The sequence below is a fragment of the Siniperca chuatsi genome, linkage group LG5, assembly GCF_020085105.1.
Source record: "Siniperca chuatsi isolate FFG_IHB_CAS linkage group LG5, ASM2008510v1, whole genome shotgun sequence".
NCBI classification, from domain to species: domain Eukaryota; kingdom Metazoa; phylum Chordata; class Actinopteri; order Centrarchiformes; family Sinipercidae; genus Siniperca; species Siniperca chuatsi.
In genome coordinates, this window is record NC_058046.1 from 10,451,804 (window position 1) to 10,477,800 (window position 25,997).

Here is a 25,997-nt window from a genome sequence, read left to right on the forward strand (position 1 = left end):
AAGTGATACGTATCCCTCTTTATAACCTCCCTCTAAAATTGAAATCAGAGTTTTATGTCTTCTCTTACTATTACTGTTTGATTGGAAGACAAAGCATAGCCTTAAGCCTTCTGTGAAGCAGACTATATTAACATCTCAGTGTGAGCCAGCACTCTATACTCACACCCACTCATTACTGTCATCCAGGCAACTCAGAGATCATTACAGGTGATGTGATATTTCACTTCTCTGCTGTCTCAAAGCACGTGCTAACAACCCCTTTAAAGCAATGAAGAGCTTTATTGAGTAGTTCCTTGAAAAGACCTACTGAGGGATAAAGAATGCACATCTTTACTGCCTTTTGTGAGCTTTAGCTGGCTTCACAGACCACTAAGCCTGGGTTCACAAATCAAGCCGGGGTCAACTGCGTGTATGGAGTGAACTAAACAAGAGAGCAGTGTTCCTGCCGTCATATAAAATAACACAGTCTTCACCTTGACCTCTATTGGCTGCTGACTAATCAGACCCACCAGCAAGAAAATAACAAAATTAAACATCTGTTATTACTGGAAAAAGAAACAAAGACATCCGCTTGTTGCACACATTTGATATTTGTATTCCTGCGTTCTCTTCTTAATTCCCAAAATAATTGCAGTTCTTGTTGTTGAGCAGCATGTTGCTGCTTAGCCATGGGAGGCGGGAAATGAGTTGGAAGCCAGTCCTTTTAATTATCCTTCAAATGCTTCCTGTGCTCAGCAGATGTTGGGCTGCGGGGCAGGCAGCCGAGCAGCAGGGCTCCCTAACACTGCACACACACATCAGGACTTGGCTGCTGACTCCCCTGCTCCTCGGGCTGGGTGGTATACTGTATTTTAAAGTATAATGTTATGCATCTACATAATGTATTCCCACATTACCATCATCAACATTGATTGATTGCTTATTGCAGGTTTTTTTTGTCATCCATTACATTACAAATCGCAGCAGTGTTGAAAGACAGCAAAAAACTGGGAAACAAACAATTATATTTGATGCCGTTAAAACACTATTTTGTTGTTGTTCAGCTTTTTTTTTACAGTGCAGAATGTGTGTGGAATTTCAGATTCCAAAAAAGAACAAATTACAAAAAAGAACAAATTACTGTCCTTATCATGGCTTTGTCCTTTTCTCTTGGCCTTCTGTGTTCTCTAGTTACTCATCTCCTCCTACATGCAGCTCTCACCTCTATTTGTTTGACTCTGTTCACAGCCTCTGAGTCACCCTTGGCCTTCAGCACAAATCTACCTCCTCATCGCTAATCAGCTCCTTGTGTCTTATGACGGCGGCATCCAGTGTGGAGATGTCGAGTGTGGAAAAAGGTGAGTGGAAAAAATGGCTTAAGAATATAAAGCAGATGTGTCTAGAGTGAATTGTATCACTTCACACATCAAACAACATCAGAACAGGAGTTAAACTATAGCTATAGACGGAAAATAATAACTCTTAAGAAAACTGACACCATATATACACCATAGACTAAGCACAATTGCAATACCTACAACAAATCAAATACATAAATGTGTAGTGGCCATTTAGTCCAAGAGACAGATTTTTTCCACGTTGCATTGCATCTTTTTTTCCATTTACGAGCCTCTACAATCCAATATGGCAAACACACTGACATACGCTCTGTGAACCACTGAGCTACTCAATGCACCCGCACAAATTTGACGAGGCATTGTGACCTCAACTCCAGCAACAGAATCCAAAAAACCGCTTGTAATGATCTCCCAGCACAGCCAAGTTCTGATATTCCTTTTATAAAAGCTGACTTTAATTTCCATTCAAGCTGTAGAAAATGAGGCTTGTGTTGGCTGAATGCAGCAATGATCTCCCCATGGGGCCGCCTCTAAACATTAGCAACTTACCAGCGCTTGCTAGGTGCACCCGTATTATCTGTAACAGGTCAGCTGCCAAGTAGGCTACTCATACCGGAGCTGGCAAATGAAGCTGTCCTGACATCCACACTTTAGCTTGTGTGCTCTGCGTGCTTTGGCAAAACAGTAAACCTCTTCAGCTGCAGGAAAATATCTCCAGACATTTGAGAAAGCTGAAATGCTGCCAGTTGTGAAGTTCATAGGTAGAGCATCTGTCATTCAGAAGATAAATAAATACCAGAGGCCGCACCTACTGCACTGTTCAGTAACTGTTAATCCATTCTGACTAGGCAGGTTTTACTTGTTGACTGATTGAGAGTGAGCTGGTTTCTCATCTCCAATGTAAGACACCAGTCTTAAAATGTGAAACTTTATACTCTTCAGTATGCAACCTATTTTCTATTTTATTATTGTCATATATCATTTATTTATCTGTAGATTTTATTTGAGGATTGTCATATAATGGCCAGTTCATAATTGGATCGAACAAATGGCTGAAGACAACTAGTGCACTTGTTTCTGTACTGTTTTATAATTAGACTGAGAAGTGAGCGGAATGTGGGTTAATGTTTCTATCAGCCAATCTACTGAATAATAAACTCATATTAGGATAAGAATGGCTCTCCATTCGGCATGCGTGGAGCATCGTGTATAAAGCGGAAGGTTTTAGTAGTGACGGATCAGTTTAATCTAGCTTTAAAATCAGTCAAGTTCTTTCTTACTTTCTGAGTGAAGGGGCATCAGATAAGAAGAACTGATTGATTCAGAGTCTTTGAAAGGCTGCTTTGACTCAGCTGCTGCGGGCTCCCGATGACAAATTGAGACATGTGTTTTATCCACCCTGCTGTGAATACATGACACAGTCGTCGCTAACGATCTGACGGCTTCTCAAAAGCCACCGGGTTTAGATTAATCTGAGAACAAACAACACCCCAAGTGCAGGAACTTCAAATGTAGCAAATCAACTCTGCCAGAGAGAGGAATGGAGGAAGAGCGAGCTACTCAAAGCACAATTTGAACACATATATACTGTGTCTTTATTGCAAGGCAAAAGCCAACAGGCTGACATTTGGCTGAGGTGCTGTAACTACTCTATTAACAGGTGGTGCTGTAAAAGAATTCATTTAATACTTTTTTTTTTACAAATCATTGGCAAACTGACACCACCTCCACTACTTTGAATATGCTAAATGCCTGCCTCGTGTTTTACTATTTCCAGAGGGTGACACAGACTGGCAAAGGTACCACTTGTATTTGACACCTGCTTTGTTGAGGAGTGTGTGTGTGTGTGTGTGTGTGTGTGTGTGTGAGTGTGTGTGTGTGCAGCTGCAGAGTCAGTCAGCCAAGCAGTAGTAGCTCCCTGGAGCAGCAGGGAAGTTAGGCAGCAGTATGTAGGTAAATCAGTCTATTACTAACACTCCACCTGCCTGGAGCAAGTCTCCTGGGACGCTGCTGACAATACACATACAGCCTGCCTGCTGGAGCATTCATCCATAGCTGGATAAACATACATACACATAAAACATAGTCACATAGTCACTGATCTTCTACACACAAGCACATATGCTTATGTATATACAGCAGGGAGCAGGCACATACGACATACACAGATCATTCCCACATTTGACAGAATAAAATAGTAGCATTGAAATGATTTGAACGGCAGGTAATAATTGACAACAAGTTTTGATCGGTTAATCTTTGAAGTTACTCATCAAGCAAAAAATCCCAATATTCTCAGTTTCCATCTTCTCAGAAGTGAGGATTTACTGCTTTTCTCTTTAAACAATTGTAAAATGAATATCCTTGGATTTTCTCTTGGCCATCGCCATGACTCACGTCCCCTTTGACTACCTCTGATCTAAGTCATGGACCGCTTTGCTTTAGCAAGACGTTTTTTAGCATCTAGCTTGAATACGAATGCACACTTCCTCATGAACAGGTGGCATTCATCAAGTTGAAAAGACCACTTTATGACAAATTTGTGCAGTTAAGAGAGTTTGGTTTAGGATAAGAATATAAAAATATTCTTGCATGCTACCCATTGTCTTCACCATAGGAAGGAAATGAATGTGATTAAATATAAAGATAACAGCACACCAAGCACATTTACAAACAGTATGAACAGGCAACACACAATCAAGCATATCTCCTAATTACCGCATAAAGAAATATGTTAGTCCGACTGCTATCCTAGCAGGGAGAAATCAAACATAAAAAGGAAAAAGCAAAAACAGCAGCCCTGGTAGCGGCTGCTAGTATGAAGTCCCAAGCAAAGTGCACACAAAGTTGTAATTACACTGAGTGGGGAGCAATTAGATGGATCAGGGCTAGCCCATTTAAATCACACTTTGGACCATTCATTATGCTGGGAGCCATAAACAGAGACTCTGTCGGATGTCCTGGAAACCACCGTAGAGCCTTCTGAACTGCATGGTCATCAGATCTGCCTCTGACCCCATTTTCTGGCGCCTGTAATAAAATGAGGCACTGTGTGAATCATGCAACGCGATACACACTGTGCAACCAGAGCAGGAGCCAGCAGTTACAAGCACAAAATATATTCCCATAACCATAATGGGAATCCATACTGTAGCAATGATTCAGATTAGCTGAGATTGCTCCTGTAAGCTTAATAGGCAGGAGAGGCCACTGACACTGTGAACACCACAATCTACTCCCACTATAGGACACCGCATCAGATACTATGTTACTTAAAAAATAAAGATTTCCATTAAGTAATATGTGAATATATGAAAATGGCACATATAATTTGCTCCACAAAAGCAATTTCTATTTTCCAGGGTCCAGGCGGCGAGCACGGCTCCGACTTTCTGCCTTCAGCCTAATGCTGAATGACAGATAGTAAAAGCGGAGGAACCCTGAAGAGTCAATTTGGAGCTGGAGTGGCATTTCAAACCCCGCTGCTAAAATGTTAGAGAGAGGGGGAAAAAAACGTTCAATCAGACACCAAACTCGGCTCTGGGAGCTCTTCACTCAGAAAAGCAAAGCAGCTTTCACTGAGATGGTGTTCAGAGGCTGAACATGATGATATGCCTCACAGAACCGTTGTTGAATGAGACTGCCACTGACGCCTTTGTCAGATTGGTGACAATCATTGAATTTGAATAGTGTATGTGCACATGTGTAAATGCATTTGCACATTTATTCATTCATTCGTTTGCAAAAGGATTCTTGTGTTGATATATTCATAGGTCTTTGAACGTGAACACATTTTTGTATTGATACAATGTGTATGTATGTGTGTACTTTGAATTTGCCTTTAGATCTTAAATCAGTAGCTGATTAATAAATTAGTCGATCAACAGAAAATGAATCTGCAGCTGCATCGTACAACTCCAAACATTGTCTGGTTTCAACTTCTTAAATATGAGGATATATATATGCTGCTTTTCTCTGGTTTATATCATTATAAACTGAATATCTTGGGTTTTGGACTGTTGGTTTTGACAAAACAAGGAATGTGAATTTTAATTTTTTTGGCCCCAATCCCGATCTGAAACCTTTAATATCGGGTATCTGCTGATAACAAGTTCGATCTCATAATCCTATTTACCTAAATGTTGATTAAATATGTATCTGACACAAGCTACTTGATCCAAATACTGAAGAAAAATGAATGTTAAACTGGGAGAATGACTCTTGAAATTGACATGACGTGGTCAGCTAGAGAAAAGACATATCACTCTGTTGGATTTGTGCAAACTACAAAAACACTGAGTCCACTCGCAATTGTACAGTGGTGTTAGTGGAGGTTCTTTCCTGACAAAAGATCTTCGGCTGAGTACACCGGCTTGGAGAGAGCACACAAACCCGACAACAACCAAGTTTAATTTTGGCCTGCCATCAAGTTACTCAAATATTAAGGTTATTTAGCGACAGCTGATATGATCTGCTAAGATCGGTGAAAGCGGCAGGCAGCACCACCAAAAATGTGATGTTGCTATCTGAATGTTTTTTACACTGCTCTTTGCTAATAAATAAGAGAAAGGAGAGATAAACGATTTTTGATCAACTTTATTTCAGCTGTCACTGATCCATTAAAACATGCCCAGACTGGCCCCAATACAGATCCTTAGGATCAGCTTGAGACATCTCTAATTTTCTTGCATTTTTTTAGACGAAATTGTTTATCAATTAATCAAGAAAATAATCAGCAGATCAGTTAATAACAAAAATAATTGTTAGTTGGAGCCCAGCCAGTTGCACGCATCTGTTTGAGTGTAAGTTCTTGAGATGAATGCAGAAGGCAGAATCACTGCTGCTGGTGAATGTGCAGCGTTGCGTTCACAATCGCCGCACTGAGCTGTAACCCAACACTTGACACTGGTGTTCACCCTGAGTAGCATGGGCAACACAGGAAATCTCCACCCCCACCCCCACTCTCCACCATTCCCCTCCCATGAGCTGCTCAGTTACAGCACAGCAGGACTCTCCTAGGCCCTGGCTGTAGCAGCTAGCAGTGGACTGTAACGCTTAAATCCCAGTGGAGCGTGTGCACCCTGTGGCATCAGTAAACACAAACACTTACAGACATGTTCATGCATGTATGCACAAAAAAAGTCAACACGTAAGTATGAACACGCGCACGCACTTCACATACCCACCCTAACTGCTTCAAACACATGCAAAAATAAAGCGCATCGCTGTGTGTGTGTGTAATCCTACTGCATTGAAATTCCGGCAGCAGCCAACACAGCACATGCACGCACACACACACACACACACACACACAGACTTTGACTTTCTAAACCAAAACACATGTGGAAGGTAATGCGATTACATGGCTCTTTGACAAGAAAACACTTCCTTGCTCAGCTAAAACACCAGCAGTGACGCAGGGGAAAAAAGGAGAAAAACTCTCCTGAACAACAACAAACAAAAAAGAAACACAGCAGCAAGGTCAGACAAGTATTTGTCACCTAGATTAAACAAGTCAAGCTGGGGAGTGAGGGGGTAGTGGTGGTGGTGACGAAACTATTCCAGCCATTTTATCCCTGCTGCCGCCATCCAAACTCATTCTGTCAGCCTCTGAGTCACATTATTTATAAGGCAGGGAGACAAACTACTGACCTCGCCTCTTTTCTTCATAGCATCAGCTGACTCTGACACTGACAAGGACGCTCGGGGGAAGAATGCAAGATGGGAGAATGGGGGAGAGAGTACATGTAAGAGGAAGAAGAGGGAGAAAGTGGCAAAGGAGAGAGAGAGAGAGAGAAGGACAGAGATGAGGAATGAAACATCTTATTAAGATTTCAACCAGAGTTTCTGGCTCCTTTCAGCAGATAGGGGATGTATATGAAAATATTTATGGTGTACAAACCAGAGTGAGGATGACTTTGGGTGGGACTTGGATAGTGTTTCTTCCTGCTGTCTCTGGGGATAATTAGGGATTTCTAATAATTTCCCCCAAGGGCTGGGTTTGTGTAATATACTCGTGGATGAACACAAAGACACTCAATTAAAAGGCAAATGTTGGATCATGTGTAATTCACCTCTGATGTCCACCAAAAAGGGTTTCATAGCACTCAGTGGAGACACTGATCCATCCACAGACAGATAACATCCTAGATGTTAAATCTACTAAATTGTTGCAGCTTGCTTTTATCTCTTTTAAGCAGCTTTATTCCCAGAATATTTGAATCAAAAACCAGGCTGGGTATCAGCATTTTACAGTATATACTAGTGCCAATAAAATACCCGAGTTTTAATACAATATTAAACACTCCTTACTTTGAGAAATATAAACATGTTAAAAATGCCTATTCATTTAACAAAAGAAATGAAAGTTCTTAAATGTTAAATGTTGTCCAAACACAAGCAGCTGTTCGAGAACTTTGCCTAAATAAAACACAGTATAAAAATGGCAAAAGTATGAGTAAATATTTGATTTCCCAGTTCTACAGACACATTTCAGTCAGCGCCAGAGTATTGAGGTTCTGAGTGCTGCGTTGCAAAAAGTTCACAATTCTTGACTGCTGACATGAAAAGAAGTTGATATTGAGGGAAGTTGAGAGTCAAACTCTAGATTCTGCTATTCAGCCTTTCATCTTTACATTGGTACATAACCTGCAAAATAAGAAATGAAAACAGGGCTGGAAAAAGTGGGTCACACATACACAGCAGGAATCGATTATGATATCATCTGCTATTTATCAAGTAAAAGCACTGACGAAAGAATCTTATGGAAAGTACAGTATAAAATATGTGCTGGGTCATCATAACCTACCAGCACATTTCATTTTTGTTGTTATTTTTGTTACTTTTATATTAGTGTTTCAAATATACTGAGCCAGCAAGGCATGTGTGCATTTCCAATTTGGAATTTACTAAACTTGAATAATGCTGAAGAGACAAATCCTGTGAAGTAAGGCCAAAATACCAAACACCAGTACCTGTCACCATCTTCTGGGTTGAAAACATGCTAATGTGTTGTTGATGTTTTCTTGGATTGTGGTTAAATAAAAAAATTATAAGACATTTCTTAAAGTGACACCTGGCAACTAGAGAGATGTAATTTTGAAACAGTGCCATATTTTGGAATTATTATTATATATTTTGAAATGATTCCTGATAGATATTTCTTGTTGTGTTTTATGGCTTTTTAGCCTGAGTGATTTCAAAAGTACTCAGGCTGAGTAAAAATAATTGCTGTGTAGGTACTATAATGACCCAGATCATTTTGAACCCAGCACTTTTTTGTCAGTTAACCAGACAGACACACCAGTTCAACCACTAAAACCACAAACCCACATTACCAGCATGGGTCTGGAAACTGATCCCCAGCCAGATGAGCTCTTCCTCCAAAATAGCATTGCTCACTATCAAACAGTGCTCCAGACTGTGGGAAACAAAAGCAACACCAACAATAACAACATTAATGTTGGTGCAGCCTTACTCACAAGCACAAAAGAGGTGAAATAATGACATGATGCAATTATCACAAGATATCCCAATGAAAAAGTGCACTAAAGCCACAGCTGAATGTAGAACCAAAGCCTTAAATTACCCAGAACCACCACGGCTACGAAGCAACTTACTTGAGAGTAAATACACTGCTTGTTCTGATGATTCAGTGACAGCAGACTAAACAAACTTCAAATTATCTGCTTTCTGTCTCATTAACACCATAGCATATTAAAGGCACAATAAAAATACTATCCTAACTCACACTGTGCATTCAAATATTGTATTAAACCCACAGCCTAGAGAATGTGTATAAAATTATGCAAAAGACAACCATGGAGTTTTCTAGTTTAAATATATTAGTGTATATTAGTGTAACCATCTCAAAGCTTTAATAAATAGTTGGAACAAGCCAATACAGAATATGATAGTATCAAGACAGTGTTGAATAATAACGAGATCATTATGAAACTAATGAATCTTATTTTCATCTAATTTTAAGTAACAAATCGTTCAATTCAACATTCTTTCCCTAGCACAAAAACGGTCTACCAGGAACTCTGTATCTTAATTAGTTTCAAGAAAATCACTTTCTCTTTATTTATGAGAATATGTGTGCAAAATTCTCCAAAATCATCAGTTCTATATGAGTAACCTGTAGTGTTGTATGTGTTACATTGTGCTGAGGTGTAGTGTACCTGTTACATCTCTGCTGCGTGTTAATGACTGGTTGCTGTAAAGCAAATTGCCCTTCAGGGATAATAAAGATTTACACAGGGCTGTTCTGTGCTATCAGCGCTGCTCTTCATCTACCACACATCTGAGGAGGCGATCACAGAAACAGCATAAAACAATATGACTATTTACCACATCACATCCAGCAGCGACCACTCCACAGGAGCCATTCAGTAACAACAAGGGTTGGTCTCAGTACACTCAAGAGTCATCTTTTATAAAATATGTTTTCAGTTATTTTATTGCAGGTGTTTAGGGTTTTTTTGTCTGACGATGTTGACTTTTTAATGTGGTGTTAATCTCAACATGGATGATTTGTTAAATTACTACTCATATCTTTAGTGCTCCATATTTTTCTTGTTCTCATCTGTATCCTTGTCTCTGCTGCCGTGATGACCCAATTTCCCCACAAGGATCATTAAAGTTTCATCTACTCTAATGGACTTTTATTTTTATCATTTCATTCTATGCAAATCACTATGCAACAGTTTTGAAAAGCACTACGCAAATTGTTATTGTTATGATTATTAGGGCTGTTGATACATGTAGTAATCTTATGAAAGAAATGAAAGAAATCTTATTGAGATCAATATCTATTATACAAGACAGACCTGGGAACAAATATATATAAATACTCATCACAACAAGACAATTCACACATTAGTCACACAAAGCAGCCATTACACACGGACACAGTTAATTAAACGTATTATTAAAAATACCATTAGGTAGACCTTTTAAAGCTAACCTATTCTGTGATCTGGTGTCATGGTTGTTCAGTTCCAGCTCAACTAAGGATGTTAAGTTTCTTAGATAGCAATGAATGAAACAAAATGAGTAATGAATCCAATGGCACTGAAATAACGTCCAGTGTTTTAAGGTGTAGTGACTGGAGCATCAGCATACAGGATATTCCCATAATCCAGTGTAGATAGTAGATGGATTTTATAATAGTTTTTCTGTTATTAAAGGAGAAACAAGCTCTGTTCAACATGAGTTCAGAGTAGGAAGCTCAAAGTTTTGTGCTCTTGTGAAATGCATAAATTTTGTCTTTTTGGAGTCAAGAACAGGCTTTAAATGAACAAAAGAGGTCTAAACATCATCAAAAGCAGACTGTAACCTGAAGATGGCCTGCTTTGCAGTAGATCCAGCTTTCAAGATGGTATCGTCAGCATACAATGAGCATATTATTCATGTGGGGGCCTAAAATTGATCATTCTGGGATACCTTTATTAACCATCTAGTGATTTGATTTGAAACCACTGGCAACAAGTGTCTGAATTCTAACAGAAAGATATTATTTGAACCAGCTGTAAGCAGAACCATTAAAACCAATTTCTGCACAACATATCTGTAAATACAAAGAAAGCTGGAAGGAGGCTGTGTCACGTTCCACACTAACAGCATTAGATTTTGGTGAAATTAGTTAAAGACTGCCCTTGGCCTATTACTATTTTTGGAGACAATACGACAATAGGATTTTTACCGTTACACAGTTCATGGTTCTTTTAGCTGTAACTATGATGCTGCAGCCATGCTGGTAGGAAAGTCCAGCAGCCAAGTCATCTTCTAAACAGCAAGGAATTCATGTTTATATTTTGTTGGACAGTAAAACCCAGATGACAAATAATAAACAAACACACTATAATTATTCAGCCTTTAGGTTTGGTTGTCCACAGAGTAACTCCTAGCTATTATTACGATGCTTTATTGTTTTCATTATCACTGGCTCTACATCTGCTTATTACACTGGCTCACCATATCTCTTCTGCTGGTATTTCTATATGGGTGTAATGCACTGTTAGGCCCTATAGCTTGAGCTCATGCCAGTGTTCCCCCGCCTGGCCTGCATACCAATTAGATGCTGATTAACAGCAACGCAAGGAGACGTTTCAGAATAGTGGTGGGGGATGGTTGTTTCTCTGGATCTGAGGGTGACCTGATGGAGAGGGTCCCTTACATGCCCAAACACACACAGATCTGCATATACAAACACACTAGGCATAAGGTTAGAGCTATTTATTGTTTGCACTCCTCAGCCATTTCACAGGGACATGTATGTACAAGCAGGAGAATTATCAGCGGACTGTTCAGCACAGTATGCCGTTTTGCCATTTCCAGGTGAATGTGTGATTAATGACGGCCATGAATGCCACTGTTACTGCACAAGCTTCTAGTGACTGTCAAAGCTCCACCAGAATCCCTGTCTTTCCAGCGGAGAAACGGAGAGTCTGACAGTAGCTTCTCGTGGCTGGTTAGCTTTGACTACCAGCTCTATGTTGCTGTCCATGCATCACACACTACGTAGCCACAAGGCTACGCCTCCTACAGTCGTTGCTCCCTCACTCATCTGTTGTACTTTTTAAATATGCTGGGAGAGAGGGTTCTAGCAGAACTTGAGCATGTAGTTACCCTTTAAAGCAACAAGAGTCTTCAGCCATTCTAGCAGCTCTGTGACACATTGATGACAATGCTAACATGCCGACCTGCTGGTAGTGCTAGAATAGAACTAATTTACTTGCTCAGTGGTGCTAAACTTTCCATTGTCAATGTCATGCCAGTGGTATTGTTAGTAATAGATTACATTTCCCACAAACCCCATCACTTGACTTTGAAGAAGACAAATTTGTTAAAAGTGATTTATCCATTGGCATGTCCTTCCTTTCACCATCCAGACTTACTGGAAAGCTTTATTCTAGTTTGCACTAAAATCAAATATAGTACATGGTACTGTAAGTAATAAGAGCCAGACAGGAAAAGATTTTTCCTTTTTTTCCCCTCTTCTACTAGCAACACTGCACTACAGAGAGGAACTGGGGGAAGCGAGGAGGGATCAACAGTTCATCTTGTTTGAATAAATGTCTTCAGGCATCCAATCCCATTGAAGCTCTAGCTCAAGGACTGTAGTGCAGCATTGTATCTCTGTAGGTTCAGTCAGAGACACCATTAACCAAGCTTCCATTAATGACTTGCCGGCGGAAGAAAAATCTGTTCACAACTCTCTTTTCTCCTTTGTACATGCAGTACATGAGCATCAACATGTACGTGAGAGGCTGCATGTTTGTCTGCCTGCCATTGTGTGTGTGTGTCTCTCAGTGTGTGTGAACCACACTGCAGTCAGGATGTCTGCTTTTAGCCCGTCGTTGTAGGCTGATTGACTTTGACAGGCTGCCTCTCAGACCCACCACAAACACAAGCAGTAAAGAAACCAGGCACAATTTCCACCGCAGGAGAGCCTTGGATGGTTCCTGACCAGATATTGGTTATTCTAACAAGTAATCCACTAAAACTAAACTAAAATCCCTATATTGACAACTACAACTGCCAAACTGCTTGAATCCATATTTCCTTGTTTTATGTAGCTTCCAAGAAAATGCATACTGTAATGCCATGCTAAATTCCTGTCCGATGAATCAGTAAACTGTTTGTATTTCTCATACCAACTGGAACTAAACCTGAATGAGGCAGCTTTGCATGCTTAACCGCCAAAACCGGTAACTATAACAGCAGAAATCATTTAATGCCAAGTTTACCAACCCAACCGGTCTGGGAGCCTATATACCAAAGAGCAAGAGACAAAAGGTCTAAGGCTAGGGAGTCTAGCATTTTATGCACAGAGTACTTGCACAGTCAGAGGTGAGTATTGTGGAATACAAGAAAGATCACGTTTTACAGTGGATTAAGCATTAAGCTATTACTTGTTACTTTTTGCCCAATGTTTTCATGTTGTGCTGAAACTGTTCTTTAGAAATGTTTTTTCAAGGGAACGGCCAAGGGGAATAGGACTTCTCATCAGTCATCTAGCTAGTGTTACCTATCTGGCTAATTACCAGATGTCAGGTAAAGTATACTGTTGACAGAGGACTGTGACTGGAAGCCAAGTATGCACAGTGTGTATGGTAAAAGAACCTTCAAATAAACTGCTGCTGTGTATTTCAGAAATCTCCAGAGACAGAGCACTGCAAGTTGTTTATCTTATCGTTTCACTTACTAACATTCAGTAACCCCTGCTGATATTTGTGTTAGATTATGCTGTAGGAGAGCAGAAATAATATTTTAAGACTCTTTAGTCATACTAGACATACCTGACAACAGAGTTGCATTTGGGCAAGTGGGCAATCTATAGCATCTGAACTAATGGGGATGAGATGCTCTTCTTTGTGATTTACAATGACAAAATAGATGAAATTAATCAAATCTTTTCTGCGCATCTTTAGGATGCAACATCTCATTTTGAAATGTAAGGTATCAAAAAGATATTATGCAGCAGCAAAAAAAACTTGTACCTGTTACTATTGTGCAACCTGACTCTAATCAATATTTCCACCAACATATTATGAGGTCACACTTCATAATTGAGAAGAGGGCAATTTGAATTTGAACTGTGTTTCTGGTGGGATTTCACCTTTTCCACGAGACCTTCAACTTTGTCCATTAGGTGTTGTGTACTACAGATACTACTGCATTATAAGCAGACAAATTATAGCCTCCAGTACTAAAAACGTGGTTTTCATGGCTGGTGCCTGAGGCCGGACAAAACAGATGGAGAAACAGGTGAGCTACCAGTAGCAGTGGTGATGGTAGCAGCGGTCTGTGCTCTTTCCCAACAATTTGGAAAGTAATTTGATTGGGCATCGAACAGCAGAATCATCTTTGGACATAACCAGGTTGATTTGTTGATACATGAAAAGGTTGAAGAGTAACAGAGCTGGGTTTAAGTTAAAAAAAACCATTTTCCTGCATTTCTTGGACTGACCACTATTCATGCAGCTACTTAAAAAAAAAAACAAAATAAAACAAATAAGGACCAATATGTTATTTGGGCTATAAAACATTCCAGCCGCAAGAAAAACAGATGACAAAGGCCAACAGTAACAGGGTCTACACACCTGTGGTACTTGGTCTTCTAAATGTAAAGAGCACAGTGGACAGAAAGAGGCATGCGTAATGCAGAGTTGTGTGGAATCTGTTCAAATGCCACATAAGGATCCAATTAGATTAAGGGCTTCCCACAGCCAGCTGGTGTACTGAGCAGCGTAGCAGACACGATTTTAAGTAAGAGGTCAACACCAGTCCAACAATCTTATTAGCACAAACTATAGATTTGTGCGTTCTTTTTCTATTAAGAACACTGAAGATAGATTCAGAGAGTAAGAAAAGACGACAAATAAGAAGAAAAAGTTAACAAGAACAAAGACACAAAGAGAGGGAACTAGATGTTTACAGAAAAAGATAGTGACGAAAACTGCCCAAACTCCACACTGTTCACTTGACAGCAGTGCCTTGCAGGTTACATAACCAGAGCCAGCACTCTAACAGGTTGCTTTTGTGAGCACATGCTTTTCTCTCCCCCTCTGTCTTTTCACCCTCACTTTCCTCAGCTCTGACAAGCTTTCACTTGTGCTGGTTTTGAACAGAAACACCATTGTGCCTTCTACTGCGAACAATGCCTGCTGTTTTGCCATAAGGACACAAAAACACACATTAGCTCACTTTGCCCCTTTTGTCTGCTGGAGATTGCTGTCATGGATCTGGTTGCAAGGCCACTAAGTAAGACTGGACTAGTTAATGACAGTTCCGGACATGTCAAGATGTCAAGTGGGTAGTGCGCTGCTGAAGTGCTCTTGAGCAAGACCCCGAATCCCTTCCAGCTTTAGAGGTGTTAGCCTGCACTTTGATCTTCCTGTCAACAATCTGATGCAGGGGGCAATGATAAACCATCTCCCTGAAAGGTCAACAGATCAGCATGTTCTTGCTACCCCTTAAATCATAACACAATATGATTGTACACCAATAGGTCCCAAAGCAATGTATGGGGATGCCTTTTATCATAAATAAAGCATTGCAGGGAAGCATGCTGTACCTTTACATGGATCCACAGCAGTATATCTCTTTTCAACGACGGCACAGACACAACAGAGCCTGCCCTTGGTTTTAACAATCCTGCCTGCAGCTATAGAGGCACGGAGAGGCCTCCAGAGGTATGTGACCCTCAGTTACATTTATAGGCTTCAGAACTAATAAAGGCAATGCCACAGGCTACCAAATGACTGGCAGCTACTGGAAATACAGGCTTGTTCTGCCATTCATAAAACACTACGCCATATCAGTCAACAGAATGATAGGGAGAGGCAGAGGCAGAGCACAAATCAAGAGTTTCATGTTCAAAATACTCTTTAGTGTCATTTGAACAGCTTTTATTAAGGAAAAAAAGTCACAAAACTAAATGTAGAACTTTCATAGCACTTTTCATAAAATGTATAAAATTTTGAAATTAATCCTTTCAAATGCAACACTTCCTATCATTTTCCTCTACAGAGAACATATGACAATGTTGCTGACTGATTCCATAACTTTCTCATTAACTGACTGATTTACTAACTAGCTGGCAGACTGGCTGAATGGTGTCTGACTGAGTGGCTGATTGGCAAGCTGACTCGCTCGCTTATTGATTGAATGACAGACTTACTAATTAAATGTATGACTGACAAATTAACTGGTTGCTATGTTCTGGGTGGCACCAGCTTTCACATACACACATATTCACACACTGACACTCTGACACTCACCACCCCTTTGGTGTAGCCTGTCAGTGTGTGTAACCGTTTTCCGCCTCTTATTATTGTGCAAATTGAAACGCCAAGGAGAGCAATTCACACACACACATACAGACCTGGTGGTGTGTGTGTGTGTGTGTTTGTGTGTCTGTGTGTGTGTGTGTGTGGGGGCTCTAAGTATCTTGGCAGGCGGGAAGGGGAAATATGATTATCCAGTGGGGGAATTGTTTCATCAACACCTGGAGCAGATAAATGAAAATAGGAGGATTTATGTACTGAGAACAAGCTTACCTCTGCTGCCAGGAAGCAATTAAGCAGGAAGCTGGAATACTACCCCCCATACTCGCTTCACACCAGTGGCACATTTGGAGAACTGACAGCGAGCCTTGGGGAAGGCCGACTGGATAAGAGGGAAGGCATTCATTCCCACAAAGTGTCCCATTAATGGCTGATAACAAAGTGTTGGGATCTCATTTGACTCTGTGTAGGGGGGAAGTGATGGATGCTTGCCTCCCACGTAGCCACAGATAGGCAACGCAGCGTGTCCTGCCTACCTGCTGTGACCTCTGAGAAGTGGAATTTGCAAATGTAATTATCAGAGTGATGTGTGGTTCGGTCTTGTTAAGTGGTATCATACTTATTTTTGGTATCAGTTCTAAAGCCTGAAAGACCCATGCTGGTAAGTATAAATGTCTTGCTTTGTATTTTCTATATAATATTTGCTTTAATTCTTGCAAACATTTGTTTTCATTCATCTAAATGTTCAATACATGTAGTGCCTGCCTGTTTACAGCAGGACATTGACAAGTTGATGACCAATCACAATGTAGAGATGAGAATACATGTAAACGATGTATAGAGTCGGATATGTCAGACAGTCAGTTGATACGCTACATATAAAAGCTAAAATTCGCTGTATAACAACTGGTGACTTGTTGTAGACAGTACTTGACGGTTTGGTGTAACGAATAGCATTAGGTCTCCATTAACTACATATAGTGAAAGCAAAGTGTGGTGGGGTCTATACGAAGTAGTTCCATAAAATACCAAAGTTCACAACATATTTTCCTCTCAGACTCATCTGTGCAAGTTGACACAAATGCTGACTATCTGTCATGTCTGATTAATTAAAGATTCTTACAGTATGAGAAATGTTCTTGCTTCTCAAGTGTTACATCTGCTGCACTGCAGTCTGAAAATTAACAAATGCACTTTCAGTGGCTGAGTATTCTGAACAGAAGATGGGAAGCTAACTTAAATCACTGATTCATGAAATTTAGCCTGCCAGTTTATGTTTTCTATGGTATTCTGGCGGCTTTCACTAATGATGAAATCGGACATTTTGTTTGCAGATGATATGAAGCTGTGGGCTGATGAGTAACACACAAAGGACACAAAAATCCGTCAGAGACCAAAGATTTAACATAGACCTTTAATGAGGGTTAGACATTAGGGTCAAGTACAGAATGCCCTGACCTGGTTGAAACTCAGGCTTGAGTCTAAGCTCAGTCCTGGCATGCACCCGCCATGCTGATCCTTGAGCCAGATCCTTTCAGCTGAATAATGAGAAATTATACTATGGAAATCAAGTTAAATGCTTTTATTTACTGCAGACACAAACCCAGAAAAACAATCATTAAAGTGCCTCCATCAATAAAAATGTGATATACCAACTGTATCAATTTTAAAAATGATTCCTTGCCATTGTTTACATCAATACATTTGCAGTGTACACTGTGCAGTCTTCCAAGTGAAAACAAAATAGACTACCAAGCTAATGTGATAAAAAATATTTTGGTTTGAACTGCTGATTACCAATACTCAATTTATTGGAATTCCAAGTATTCCATGTTTACCCAAAAATTAAGGGTGGGAAACAGAATACATCCAGGATACCACTACTACTGTTATTGACACCATATTGACCATATTCATACTTGCATAAAATGTTCTTATTAGAATAAATTAGACTGTAGTTTCCGTAGACAACGTAATTAAGCAAACTGCACCAAGACAGTGACTGGCTTGTATCCACTTTTTAATTACAGGCCATACCTACAAATCATAACATCAGTGTGACTATGAATAGCATGGTATTTGAACTACACACAGCTATGAGGCCGAGAAATGTGGAATGCAAACAGTAGCTTGGCAGAGTTCTGTTTATGTTCTCTCGCTCTCATACGCTGCCTGTTTTTCTTTATTGACTCAACAACTGGCCTTGTGCTCAGGCTCCGAGAGTGTGTGTCAGTGTGTAATTTTGATCTCATTCCACGCCTTGGGTAAAGCCCTGCTGGCTCTAAGGTGCCTGTCCTCATTTAAGATGCACTGACAAAGTGGCCTCTCTGAAATGAGCTGTGTGGCCTGTTTGCAGGAGGGGAGCAGATGCATTTTACTGCCTTTGATCTATGGGTAAACAACCTGTGGGCTAAAAAGAAAAAAAGGGAGAAGTCGTCAGGGAAAGAAGTAAAGAGGAAAAGAGTCGGAGTGAGGAGATCGACAGGGACAGAGAGTAGAGGAGACAAACTCTGACGATACTTCTTTGGCAGATCTGTCAGCCAGATCTCACTGTGGGTGACGGAGCTTGTCTTGCCCTTGCAGGTTTTACTGCAGTGGCTGAGTTACATATGCCTTATTATATATCCCATTATATTTCAAACACATCTCCCTCTTCACTCTGCTGAGCACACAGCCGCAACAGTGACTTTCATAGACATTCGGAGGATTCATATAGTGAGGAGTGTCTGAGTTTGCAACAGGTCGAGCCTGTTAAAAACTAAAGATATACAGAAGCATACAAACTGTAGGTTGACTGATGTGTAAAATCTGCGTCCTGAACAAAGGTTTGACCAAAATGGGAACCTGAATTCCAATCCCCATGTTTATGGAAGTTCTTATTGTACATACTATATTCATATTAAGTTCAATTAGATTTTGAATTGCCAAGTAAATACATAATAAAGGATCTAGAAGGGTTTAGTGTTTCCCCTATAATTTAATCTTGGCAGAGTTAAAAAGCCTCTAAAACAGCATGTAGACCACAAGACTCTCCACTGAAACCCAGGGTGAAACCATTGCTGTAACTGCTTCTACTTCTAATTCTACTACAAAAATAATAGTAATAATAATAAAACAATAGGCTTGTTTGTTTTTTTTAACTTTATCTTAATACAGTACTCACATATATGGGTTGCCCTAATCATTCCTTCACTCCATACAAATCGTGAAGTGATACCTTCGTAGAAAAAGATGGGGGACAAAATCCACAGCACATGCGTTTCAAGATCAGCCACAGATAATATGAGTGGTTGTCTTTGTCCTGGCAGTCGCATGTAGGTTTATAGAGTTGCAAAGTAGGAGAAGCCCCGTGTTTTCCCGTTCGTAACCTTAATCTTAACATAGAAATATGGGACTCTCCCCGGCAATGTTACAATCATATAGGTTTTATGTTATGTTATGGCCACCAGTTTTAATTATTTCAACTTCATTTCTGAGAAATCATTCGGTCCGTTGCGGACGGCTCTGAATACTACAATACCCATTAGCCTCGGCTGTCACTATGGAGAAGAAGCCAGTCAGAGATGTGATTCAGAGTGGTGGTAAAAAAACACTTTATCATTGCAGTTGACAACAAAGCACAGCGCCATAGTTGCTGAATTCATCCAAAACTGACCCAAAATCCAAGCCACCGATTGTATTATCAGCTTTCTCACCAGTGTAATATTCGTGCTCTGCCGTTAGATTTAGCCGTTAGAAAGATTTTAAGCTCGGTGATTGGATGTTTGTTACCGAAACGCACTTTGGGAGTCGTAGTTAACTTCTCTACTTACATTTTTATGTACAAAAGCGTGTACCTTCGACTTTTTATCAAAGAACCAGATATTTTCTAACACAGTTGGTAATCTGGCACTGATGATTCAACCAGGAGAGTTTCATGCCCATCCGAGTTGTAAAACTGCTCTAACATAGTCACCTAACATTGATTATTGAAAAATGAATGGACTTTTACTTCTTTTGCCCCCTCTCACTTTGCAACTCTATTGCTGGTGTTTTATGCCTGGAAAGACATAAATGTGTTTACCGAAACATATAGAATGCATTTTTGCACAGAACGAGGACTGTGGACTTTGTGCCCGATTTCTTGCAGTGTAGGCGCTCTATGGTGATATTGCTTCACAGCCAGTATGGACAAGAGGAATGATTACAGCGACCCACAACTTTTTCAATGTACAGATGGCATGTGGGTATTGTAAAAAGCTACACTTCAAAAATCAGAACCTATTGTCTAATATTAATGAAACTTGTGTGTGAGATATTTAATGAAAAAACCCATTTAATAGAAGCACAATGTTCAGCACCTTGGAAAAGTGAGGATAAGAGAATGAGCCCAAATGCCTCTTTCCACCGTGAAAACAAAACAGGAATACATAAGTATGTAGATTCTAGTTAAAATGTCCCATAAGAATCAATTATGATAAAAGAATCTCTGCGAAGTACTGATCTCACAATGGATCAGGCATGCTGTACTACAGCCACCATATCAGAAGTGGATAACAATGATAAGCTGACATACACATTTGAGTGAAAGGGTAATAATCAGCCTGACAAACTCCTCCTCACATACACCCCCTGCCATACAAAGCCATTGATTCCATGAGCAAACTGTGGATGGCCGACAAGGTGCTTCATTTCAACAGGAAAACTGAGTGTGGCAGCTCAGCCCAGAGTTGTCAGACAAATGTCATCCAGACAGTGAATGGAATAGAAGTGGCAATGGGAAAGAGAGAAATTCCACATTGCATAGCCACCCTCTTATCTAAGCGCTATTATCTTGGCCATAGCTTGTTATATGGCTGCCAAAGCTATCACACAAAAAACTGAAACAGTCCTTCTTTGACTTTGCCTGCACCCACACATAAACACACAGACACATAGAAAAGGCTAAATGCCGTGAATACAATCAACATACCAACAAACAATGAGCTGTAATAAATTGCAGACTAACATATCACCATATCTTATTTCAGATGGGGAGCTGAGTGCTGAGCAATTATTGTCAGCATCACTTGGCCTATAAAGACTATTCCCCTCAGAGCGAGTGTCGGTAGCAGAAGAGCATGTCAACAACTGTTAACGCTAATTGCTTTCACACCAAGAGCGATCTATTAAGAAAACATGAAGCAAGTCTCCGCACAATGACACGACTGCACGAGACATGTCTTTGAAAATGAGGCCCTCCTTGAAAACATGACCACATGGACTGGAGGCTGATTTGTAATCTGCATGGTGTTACAGAATCATCCCTGGGCCTGTAAGAGTCTTAAGTTGTAATATCTAAACCCAAATCTTGAATACAGGTAAATATTGCATTCTAGTCTTAGTTGTACAGGTTTTAAAAGTCCTGTGGTGTCATACTTTGCTATTTTCAGACGTTACTCAGTTCTGAAAGTGTTGTATTTTATTCTACCTGGCATGAAAATATACTACAGTCTTGAAACATGTCAAATGTGACTTCATTAAATGACTTTAAGTATGCAAAACAACAGATATGTGCAGTGTTTGAGCCAGAATTGTTTGGAGGGGGTTAAATGGGCCCGTTAGTACTTTTCTAGGGAGTCACTGCTTCACCCAAGCAAAAAAAACATTTTGGAAACTGTACACCCACTGAGTGCTAAACAATTATATTTAAATAATACAATAATTGCTAATGGAGATTGTATATTAGACATATACCTTTTTTACTGCAGTTCGCGTTTAGTGATAATAACTGTATATAACTGTACATTACCGGGATACATAAATTACTTTTTCATTATTCTAATCATTACGTTAAAATGTGGCATTGTATTTAGAGACGACTGCTATGTAGTTTTACAACTATGGCAATAATGACAAACTGCTGTTAAGTCACATCATCATCAAAAGCTGAAGATATCAGATGCCATCTAAACTGATCGTGCTGAAAGCGCTCAGTCTCCCCTTTAGCTGCTAACATTATAGTTTCACAGACTAACAGAACAAGCTGCTGCTCAGCTATGGATGTCTGGAGATCTGGAGATTCAGTAAGTTAAAATACTAATGTGATATACTTAAAGCATAACTAAGGGATTGTGACAATTATTTACTATCTGCTAGCGTTAGCTGTTGGTCAGTGCTTGACTGGCATTTAGCCACAACGTACGGGGCTAAAAAATAATGTGCGCAGGCAGCTAAATCAAGATTGTTTATTGAATGACTCTCTGACATTCTGGTTGTCTTTGAGAACAGCAAAACAATCTCACAATCCTTGCTAACTTTTTAAATATCAAAAGGATACAGGCTGGCATTTCACATCCTAAAAAACTTCTGGCCGAGCGTACAGAAGCTAGCTTGCGATGCATGTTTACTTGGTAACAGCCAACAGCTCATTTTGTAGTTTGGCTAATTCACAAAATAAATGACACAGCTGATAAAATCTAAAAATGAGAAGCCTGCTAACAGCATTGATCCTGCCCTTGATTTTATGGGGACAATTGGACGCAGGGAGGTTGGCTATGTCTAATAAATTGATTGCTAGAGACACACAAAAACCGCAAGCATCTGCAAACAATTTGTTGCCTTTTTTGATAAGTAACATGGCCAAGCAAGCCACTTGATTGTAAAGTAGCACCTTGGGTTCCAAGAGAGCATTGTTAAAATCGTTGTTGTTACTACTTTCCCCACACACGACCAGTCAACAGACCTTTGTGCTGAATGAGTCTGCAAGGCTGGAAAAAATGACCTACACGCTCATGCAAACAAAATGTTGAAAAGGGATTCAAGTGATGTGAAGGTTGAAGCAAGCCAGGCTTTCAGAGCTCTCTCTTTGCTCTCTGTCAGCAAAGGACACTGCTGAAAAGGAAAACAGCCATTACTTAATGAGCCACTTAAAGAGTGCCCTCTCTATTTAGGTTTCATTATTTTTATTGTAAATCCTTCACAGCCCTCGTCTGCGAGTCATTCATACAGAGCTTCTGCGGCCAAGTACACCATTATATATTAACCAAAATCACAGTGCTGGAAAATACCTCAGCTGTATGACAAATATGATTACTATGAAGTTATCTCCAAATAATTTCTTTTACTCAAACTGCTCAAATGAAATGTCTTTTGTTAACATTGTTTAATAACATGCATTAATCAAGCAATTGATGAACCAGAGAGGGGTTATGAAAGGCAAAAAGGGGGGACAAATCAGCAGTGGATAATTACCAGGGAACCCTCTAACAGTGCAGCTCCTAATCCATCGCAGGCTCGGAGACAGCATCTTAATCACAGCATAATTACATCCTGTCATTCACCGCAATGAAAACACTGAGACAGGAAGATGGAAGACGGCTCTGGACGACAAGCAGGAAATGGATATATATGCCTACAACAAGCTACCCATGTGCTTTTATGTGCCACTTAATATGTGTCAGCTATGTTATTCTGTCTGCACATTTCAGCAATTCCTCACAAGTCATGGTACCTGAAAACAAAGAGGCTCTTATTCTGAGGTTTTGTAGTGCTGGTATATTCAGACTGTGGAGAGATACCTCAAAATAGACAACTGAACAGTGCTTCAAAAGGGACCCTTCAGGGCCAGCATGCATTTATCCCACTACCTTTCAAAAAATATACCATCTCTTTTCTGCCTGGTGCCTACTAAGGCTGGGTATAGGACTTCAATATTTTTTTGGTACTGACTTAATAGTTAACATCTACATTTGCTAGCTTGCAGTCTTCTTCACTGCCTTTACAGGTGCATTGCTACGCTTTGTTACTGCCACTAATTGTTGCATGATAATAATAGCATGAAACTGGTGGCAAGAATGTGTATCGCATCGCCTGCATGCTCAAGTTTGTGCGTGTCCTTGTGTGCATGCACGATACAAGCAAAACAAGGACCCACTCGTCACAACAATGCTCCATAGTGCTGACAGTGGTCCAAACCTCCACAGGGTACCTTAACACCAACTTACCTATTTTGTCTCTCTGCTGTCATTGATATCTTGCTGCTTTGCCCCTCTACGACCCCACTGCTACAAGTGTCAAAGCCCCTGCTTTTTATAGAGCTTAATCCCAATAAATTGATCTGATCGACAAGGTCAAAATCTTTTCTGAAATGAAACTTCTGCAGTTTTGTTCAATTTTAATAACGCAAAGTTGTTGTACTGCTGCTCGTTTTGGTATCAGTATCAAAATAACAACAACAATAATAAACTTTATTTATATAACACTTGTCGAAAAAAAAGTTACAAAGTGCTTTACAAAATAAAATAACACTGGTAGACAAACAATTCAAAAACAGTATAACAAAAACGATGTATCATATTTGCACTAGCAACTAAAAATATACCCAGCATATTGTGTTTTTGTGTTTTTACACATTAAGATACACTGCATTTATACATTAACATCCTTAGAGCTGAAATTATTAGTTGTTTAATCAATTAGTCGATTGACAGAAGATTAATCAGCAACAATTTTGACAATGAATCAATCATTAAAGTAATTTGTTAAGCAAAAATGCCAAAAATACACTGGTTCTAGCTTCTCAAATATGAGCATTTGCTTAATTGTCTATAATGGTAACAAACAATCAATCAATTAATCAAAAAAATAATCAGCATATCCTACATATACATGTGTTACATCTGTTATCTAAGCTGGCCTCCAGCTCCTTTTTAATGTTTGACTTGTTGGAAATCTGCAAACTGAAGCATTTTCTCCCGTTGCCTTTTATTTTGTGTCACATAAATCTTCCATAGCTGAATGCAAGTGTAGTTCTGTAGTAACTGAGGAGGCTGAGAAAGTGATTGCCATACTTCCACATCCACATGAAACACACTTCCACAACACACCAGAACCTTCCTTGGGTGGATATATTTAGGTCACTGGTTGATGGCTTGGACAGATGCACAGTGGAGGTTCAATCCTGTGTTTGTGTGTGTGTGTGAGAGAGAGAAGGCTTGTGAATGTGACCATGTATTTATCAGCCATGCTGTCGCCTACAGTGTGTGACAGTTAGAGAGAGCCGGGGGACGTCCCACTGGCTTTAAGAAAGCTCTCTCCATGCGATGCGTCAGCCAATGAGCATTGGAGCCTCTGGGGGCTGCCTTGTTAATTAAAGCTGGAGTTGTTTGTCAGTGCCGGCATATGATGCACAGCGCTATCACCGTCGGGGGAAAGAGAAAACACGAAGCAAGTCTGCAACAAATCTGCTGCCTCACCATGAAAGCAAGACATCTTACTACAGCAACGACTGCTGTAGCTTCGAGTTTCCATCTAATTGTCAAGCGAATTTGAAACAAACTTTTTAAATGACGCAAAAAAGGGAAAAAAGGAAATGTGAATTAGGTGCGTTTCTGTCAACTGGTTTGGAGTGAATAAACTAGGCTACAGTGTAGTTTTCTCAGAAGTTGGCAGTATAGGCAACGGTACGTATGGCTGTAACAGTAGTAGAAGAAGTAGAGGTTGCGAAATGGAAACAAAACCAACGCCAATAAACCTCAAAGAGAAGAAGAGAGAGGAATAATTTGGTCTCCTCATCAGTCCACACGTATCCGTAGCTACTACCAGACATGTTTTCACGCAATATGGGAATATCCGGGAAGAAGCAGACAGCGACATTCTTCTTCTTCTCTCGGAGCTGAAACAGCTGATCAGTCATGTGAGTTAAATGTTCACTACCTCAGAAATAATTCGGAAAAGGTGTTTTCATCTCCCATTAAGCACATTAACTCTTTGGCAAAAACCACCTCAGGCGAGCGTAAAAACTGTTTCGCAAAATTGAGGACGTTTTTGAAAATTTGCCCATTTCAACCTTTTCTACTGCGCTACTTCAAAATACTTCATAAAGATACGTTGATGGAAAATACGG

General features: G+C 39.9%; 1 protein-coding gene and 1 long non-coding RNA gene across 15 annotated transcripts in view; one reads left to right on the forward strand and one right to left on the reverse strand.

Annotated features, from left to right (window-relative positions):
- fbrsl1 (fibrosin-like 1) overlaps nucleotides 1–25,997 on the reverse strand; it is a 270,998-nt gene that overhangs the window by 239,031 nt on the left and 5,970 nt on the right. The gene's annotated exons all lie outside the window — the stretch shown is intronic.
- On the forward strand, nucleotides 628–5,247 carry LOC122875959. Its single transcript, XR_006377976.1, has 3 exons — nucleotides 628–839; nucleotides 1,228–1,337; nucleotides 4,700–5,247. It is a non-coding gene; the product is annotated as an uncharacterized LOC122875959 (long non-coding RNA).